Genomic DNA, 6,176 nt, shown 5'->3' on the forward strand with positions numbered 1-6,176 from the left:
AATCTCACCTACTTGAAGTGAAACACAAGCATTTTTCACCCTCAAAAAATAAAAAAAAAAAATCCAATAAGATGAAAGGATGGAAGAGTTCCCACAGCAGGCCCAGGAGAGAGGAATTTCTGGGTTCAGCGTTATGTCAGAGTCTTGGGAAGAAGGGAAGAATGGGAAGAGGCAAAGTTTGCAGGCACAGAAAACACTTTTCAGAGACAGTTGAAATACTCAAAAAATTTAACACCCATGCAGAAGAAGCTCTTTATTATTTCCATTCCCAGTTCTCATCAGTAAGATGAGTCCAGACCTCCTAAAGATGCTCAGGCCAGCCACATCTGTGGCAGGGAATGAGGGCTTGCCTACCCAGGAAAGCCATTGTTATAAGGGAAGACAAACCCCTCAGGGAGGAAAAATAAGTGCTTTAAGCAATCAGTACCAGCCCCCCTGCCCATGCTCCATCTTTGAAACACTAATGGCTCCTTTGTTCAATTTCATTGAAGAAGGTCAACTCATCAAAAGTTATTGACAAGAATGACTGCAGACCATTGCCATGCAGTCACATCCTTCCATAGCAACCAGACAATGACTTACAGAAGGAAATCCTGCAGTCATGCATGGCCTAGCACATCTGGCAAAGTTTCTGCTTTCCAGCTGTCATCAAGGACATGGAAAAAGTGTGCCCCAAAACCACCATTTCTCTGTTTTCTGAAAGCTGAAGAGCCATCTGATTTCTCTAAGAAATAACCCAGCTGCTGTCCCATGCTCTGATACCATAATGGAGAAAAAGAAAACAAGGATGAATTTTGAACCTTCATTAGGATTAACCTTATATGTTTATTTTCTCTACTTACCCATTCAGGTATATCTACATGAGACTACCAGGATGCTTCAGCTTTTTAGGTTGGGGTTGGTTTTTTTAAAGTTTTGCGGTCTTTTCAGAGGAATTTTCCAAGTTGTCTGGACTTGTAGCCTCAGGCTATAAGAAATCACTATTCTAAAATTCACTCTGGCTACAAGGGCCTGAGCAGAAAACCATGCTTAACTGCCAACCCCTGATGCAACTGAGACTGAAATAGATTGCAAGTATTTTGGCAGAAGATTGCTGACTCTTATTCTTAAACCTGAAAAGCTTTAACAGACTACCTGCCACAAAAAAATTTGAACACTCTTGAAAAATGAGAATTCTCCCAGTATGTTTTTAATGCTCACTAGTATGTCCACAAGCTGCTTAAGGGTGATTCCTCATACAAAAGAATGCTTTAAGCAAGAAACAGCATGGCAGAAGTAGATGAAAAATGAAACTGAACAAACCAAGGATGCATGGAAGTGTTACCCATTAAAATGCAGAAATTAGATCTCTTCTCCTTCAAAAAAATCTTTATAGTTTGTTAGTCCTTTGGAAATTTATCAGTGTTTTAGCTTTGCAAAAGATAAACTTGTTCTAGGCTCATTCATTTTCCAGTTTCACACTTAAAGGCAACTGAAAATATTATTTTCAATACCACAGTGGCTGCTTTATTTATTGTAGTGAAATTAATGTTTGATCAACTTTCTGAAGGAAGAATAAACTGAGAAATGCAGGAGTATGTTAATTCATGATGCTCTAAGAAAGCATTTTTCATTTCATAGTAAAGAACACTTAGAGGTTTCAGGAAACTGAGCTATCAGTGCTAGGAGTGGGATCAAGTCGTGTTAGTTCCAATATTATGTTTGTTTTTCAGAAACAAGAATATCCTCAGAGCTTCTTAGTTAAACACTTACACTCTGGTGCTTGGCTCTCACCACCTGGGTCACTCACATTTTGGAGATTTTCCTTGGCCATGACACACTTTGTAAGCACAATCCCTTCAGGAAAGATTTTAACAGTACAGAATAACAGCTCACACACAGTCTTGAATATTTCACCAAGTTCTGGATATCTCAGGATGCAATTGCATACTCTGAGAAAAATATTTTGACTCTTTGGAATGTCTGCTTGATGAAGAATTCTATACCACAAAAGTCGATCTCAAGAACCAGCACAAAGAGCAAGGCCAGCAAAACAAAGCACTTCATATAAGGTCAAATAAAAGGTGTTATTCTACCAAAAATAGAAAATTCTGGGGGAAAGGATGAGGGTGGACAATAGAGAGCAAGCAATCAAGTTTTCCACAATGTCCTCTTTGATACCATCAAAGTCTAATTGGCAGGCTGCTTACTTCTCAGGCTGGAAAAGTTAGAGAATGTTCAAAAAGGAAAACACCTGATGTCAGCATGGTGTCAAGTGGCAACCACAAGGCAGCTGCTCTGAGGCAGAATCCTAGCTGTAAACAGACTTGGAAAATTGAGCAAGCCAAATGCTATCATTTGCACCATTAGGATTGCAGGCTAAACATGCATGTTCTTTGTGAAGCCATGCAAAATGTCTCTGCAATTTTTTCTCCCCGCACAGCTAATCCATCTGGTGCCCAGCAAACCCCAAAAGTTGCAATAACATTAACTTGGTGCCTTTGCTCTGAGCCAGTAGAGCAGAAATAATTATAGTAGGTGAATATTAGATTATAAAATAGAGGGAAGGCTTAAAACAAAAACACTGTGCTGCTCTTCCCTAGAGGATTTTGCAGCAGGCTCCAGTTTACTGCAAACTCAATAGAAAATAACCCGAAAAGTTGCATATAGCTCTTCTGCTTGAAATGGCTGCCCAGAGCAAATCCCAGGCCAAAGAAAATCACAGCCAAAACATTAAGTTTTGATAAAACAATCCCATTTTAAATAGCAATATTTATTTTGTATTTAAAAGCACTATAAATACGAGGCATGTGGCAAAGCATTTTCACACAGATGACTTTGTATTACATTCCTCTACCTTAAGTATTCTAGTGTGACAAAAATCATCTTGTGAATAACTAAATTTTAGGCATAGCTTGCAAGAAGTTTTATGAATCTATAAATGCCTGAGAAATTTAAAATTATATTTCCCTTACTGCTCTGAAACAGCAACCATTTAAAAAGCTGCAACCTTTTCCCACATCATACCTTAAAGTATGTAACAGACTCTTGCATTTTCCCACTGGTGCCTGCGTGATTCAGGGGACAAACAGCTGAGGGTACCTTTAAAAACATTTCAGGATGTAGAAGTCATGAACAAGAAGAAGAAAAATGTGGAAAGAACATTTCAAATAGCCTCTGAATTCCTTGTTACCCTCTTCTGATTTAGTCTTTTCATAGAGGGAAAAAGAAAGGATCATCAGCTACAAGAGAGGGTCATCAGCTACAAGAGAAAATCACTGATCACATCTGGATGCAAGTTCACTGTGCCACTTCTCTTGAGCCTGCTAGAGTTTGTTCCCTCATGACACTGAAATCAGAAGCCATTTACTCATGGATAATAAATTAGTAGAAGGGGGGGGGGGTTTGAAGTTTCTTGGGGGGTGGGTCATTTCCAAGTTTTCTGAAAAAGTATAGAATCCAAAAATTCAGCAGTAATATAAAACCAAAGACCTGATTTTTATGGAATTTATTCCAGGCCCTAAGTACTATCAAAATTTCTAGTATTTTCACTAAAGGAATTCAGAAAAAGTACAAGAAAAATTGCCCACTCTTCATGCAAGATAAGCACAGAGCATCTGCAATAAAGACAAGAAATACATCAACACAAATAATTCCAAACAGCAGCTTCCAATTAATGCAAGGAAATTAAGATACCAAAGAGAAGTCATAAATCCACTTTCCAGTTAAATTTCTAACAAAAATAGTTTTTCAGGCAAAAAAAGGAGGTTCAGTGTAGTGAAACTGTCATATGGCATTATCTTCTTTATGGGATCTCCTGTATGAAACAAGTACAGAGAGGTACTGAGTATTCCTCATTCTACCTCTTGCATTAGAAGTCCCATTTTCTCTGTCTTTTTGTCTGCCTTAGGGTTACACTTTTAGAAATCCAAGATGTCCTTCACATACAGAAGCTCTAGCTCTTGTACAAGAGCACCCAGAGGAGGTCCTGGAGTTCAGAGTGAATTGAGCATCGCGGTAAGTGGCAGGGCAGGAAGCACACTCCAAGCACATCCAACAGGCACGATCTGTGGCAAAGTCTCACAGCTGCAAGACAAAGGAAATTGTCAAACCTACATATTCTCTCAACTCTTCTGCCTCATATGAGTGCAGCTTGGAATAGCCAGGGTGAAATTCAATAACCTCCTTACAGATCTCATTCCACTGTATAATGAACCTGCTGGCATGAGTAAGAAACAGACTCATGAGGAAAGTTTATGTGCTTTCAAGAGGCCAAGGGAACACAGGCATATTGGATTTTTCCAAACTTAGGAAGCAGAACTATACAAGACTTGGGTACTAAAACATTTGCTGTGAATATCAAGCAAGGTTTTCTTGAAGCACAAAATTGGCTGATTCATATCTGGCATAATGCAAAAATTCAAAACACTTTCACTTTATACTAGACAATAAAGCTGTCACTCCCATGAGGAAAAGGTACTATCCGTATAGAAAATCCAGCATCTATTCTTGATGAAGAGGAGAATAAAAATATGTGTATATGTATATATTTGCCTCATGGCCTCTGTTCTTCACCAGCAGACTTTAGTCTGTGTCTGCAACTAGCAGAATGGATATCATCAATCTCTTTGGTAAAAAAAGGCTGTTGTGAAGAAACCATTTCATATGACTGATGGCACTTCCTCTAATGGGGGTACCATTTTCCAGCAGGCTTTTTGTAGGCCATTCAACACCAAAATCCACATCTGGTTATATTTGTTCATCTCCAGGCTCATGCTCTTCAGTTTGTTTCCCCTTTGATCTCCTCTTTGAGTTCCAACAAGATGCTATTTGCAAGCCTTGATTTTAAGGGGTTGGTGCCACCACTTTTGGCAAGATATTTGCTGAGATCACATAATCTTTTCCTACTTGAGCAGGCTATTTACTCATAGTTTTAGACATATTTGTTTCTCCTTCCTGTTGGTTTTTTTTTCAGGGACTGAAGTACAGTGATTCAGTAATCTCAAACTCAAGCTTACATTTCCCTCAATGATTCTTCTCTAACAATATAGTTCCATATGTTTTGGTTTCCTGATTTTCTTTATCTCATATAAAGATAATTTTATCTGCATTATCATCTATGTTAGTTATACTGAAGTTTATAATTTGCAGTAAGGGCTTCAAAAGCTTCTATGTCTGTAACTATCAGAGTTTCTAGCTCCTGAATTCTACCACAATAAAAGCATACACACTTTATGACAAGACTTTATCTCTTGAGCTTACCTTCATTTACATCATAAATAGGCTAAAAATTATTTATTAGTACACAAGAAAGATCTCAGGTTTTGTACAGCAAAACCAGACTCGATCACTCCAGTATTGCCAGTTGCCAATCGCTTTTAAAGCTATTCCTTCCCACTCTTCCCCACCTTTGAATTTCTATCCAGCAGTTTAAACCTATTTAGAACTCTGTGGAATAAGGTTTTTTGAGAAATCTTCCTAAGAATGGTTGACGTGCTGTCAAAATAAAATGTTTGCAAGCCAGCTTTCCAGATAGACCTCCAAAATGACAGCCAGACATCAGACAGAACCACCTTGATGGAGGGAAGAAACAAGCTCTAATGAGAATGGCTGCATGGCTTCAGAGCTGGGCAGCTCTCACATCACTTAATTTTGATTAACTAACCCTTCAGCAGAACAGCTAAATTAATTGTATTTCTAATTCCTCTCAGAATGCTAACAAAATTTATAAACACCACTGAAATATTAACTACTGTCAAATTTCCTCAGCAGTCATTAATTTGTATGCAAGAGATGTTCACAAGCATAACTCCCTGTGGTCATTGGACTTGCTGAACTCTGAATGCTTCAGTTGATATGAAAAACATTTAGAAGCCTTTTCTGCTTATTAACAAAGTAAACATCTGAAAAGCCATTGAGTTTGGCTTCCTTTAACTTAGAAACCCACAATGTAATTTAGAATTACATTTTTAATTCTACTTTGTTGTCTACAAAATATTATCTTTTCAATATTCCATGGAAGTGGTCAATAGTTCAGAACATACAGAGCTATTATTGGAATATTCAAATACTGTAATATTAATTCTTCTCATTTTAATCCAGAAGCTATTAAAGACAAGACAAATATTTCACATTTCATATTAAATATCCCCTCGTCTTTTATAAATTAGAGCATCTCTTCCCCTGTTGCCATGAAA

General features: G+C 37.8%; 1 long non-coding RNA gene across 3 annotated transcripts in view; it reads right to left on the bottom strand.

The window, feature by feature from the left end:
* Positions 1 to 3,458: 3,458 nt before the first annotated feature.
* LOC110484795 (uncharacterized) overlaps positions 3,459 to 6,176 on the bottom strand; it is a 29,363-nt gene continuing 26,645 nt past the window's right edge. For all 3 annotated transcript variants that reach the window (XR_014953418.1, XR_014953417.1, XR_014953416.1), the window contains one exon: positions 3,459 to 4,065. This is a non-coding gene — a long non-coding RNA (uncharacterized LOC110484795). The remainder of the gene's footprint in view (positions 4,066 to 6,176) is intronic.

The sequence above is a fragment of the Lonchura striata genome, chromosome 2, assembly GCF_050655825.1.
Source record: "Lonchura striata isolate lonStrDom1 chromosome 2, ASM5065582v1, whole genome shotgun sequence".
NCBI lineage: Eukaryota > Metazoa > Chordata > Aves > Passeriformes > Estrildidae > Lonchura > Lonchura striata.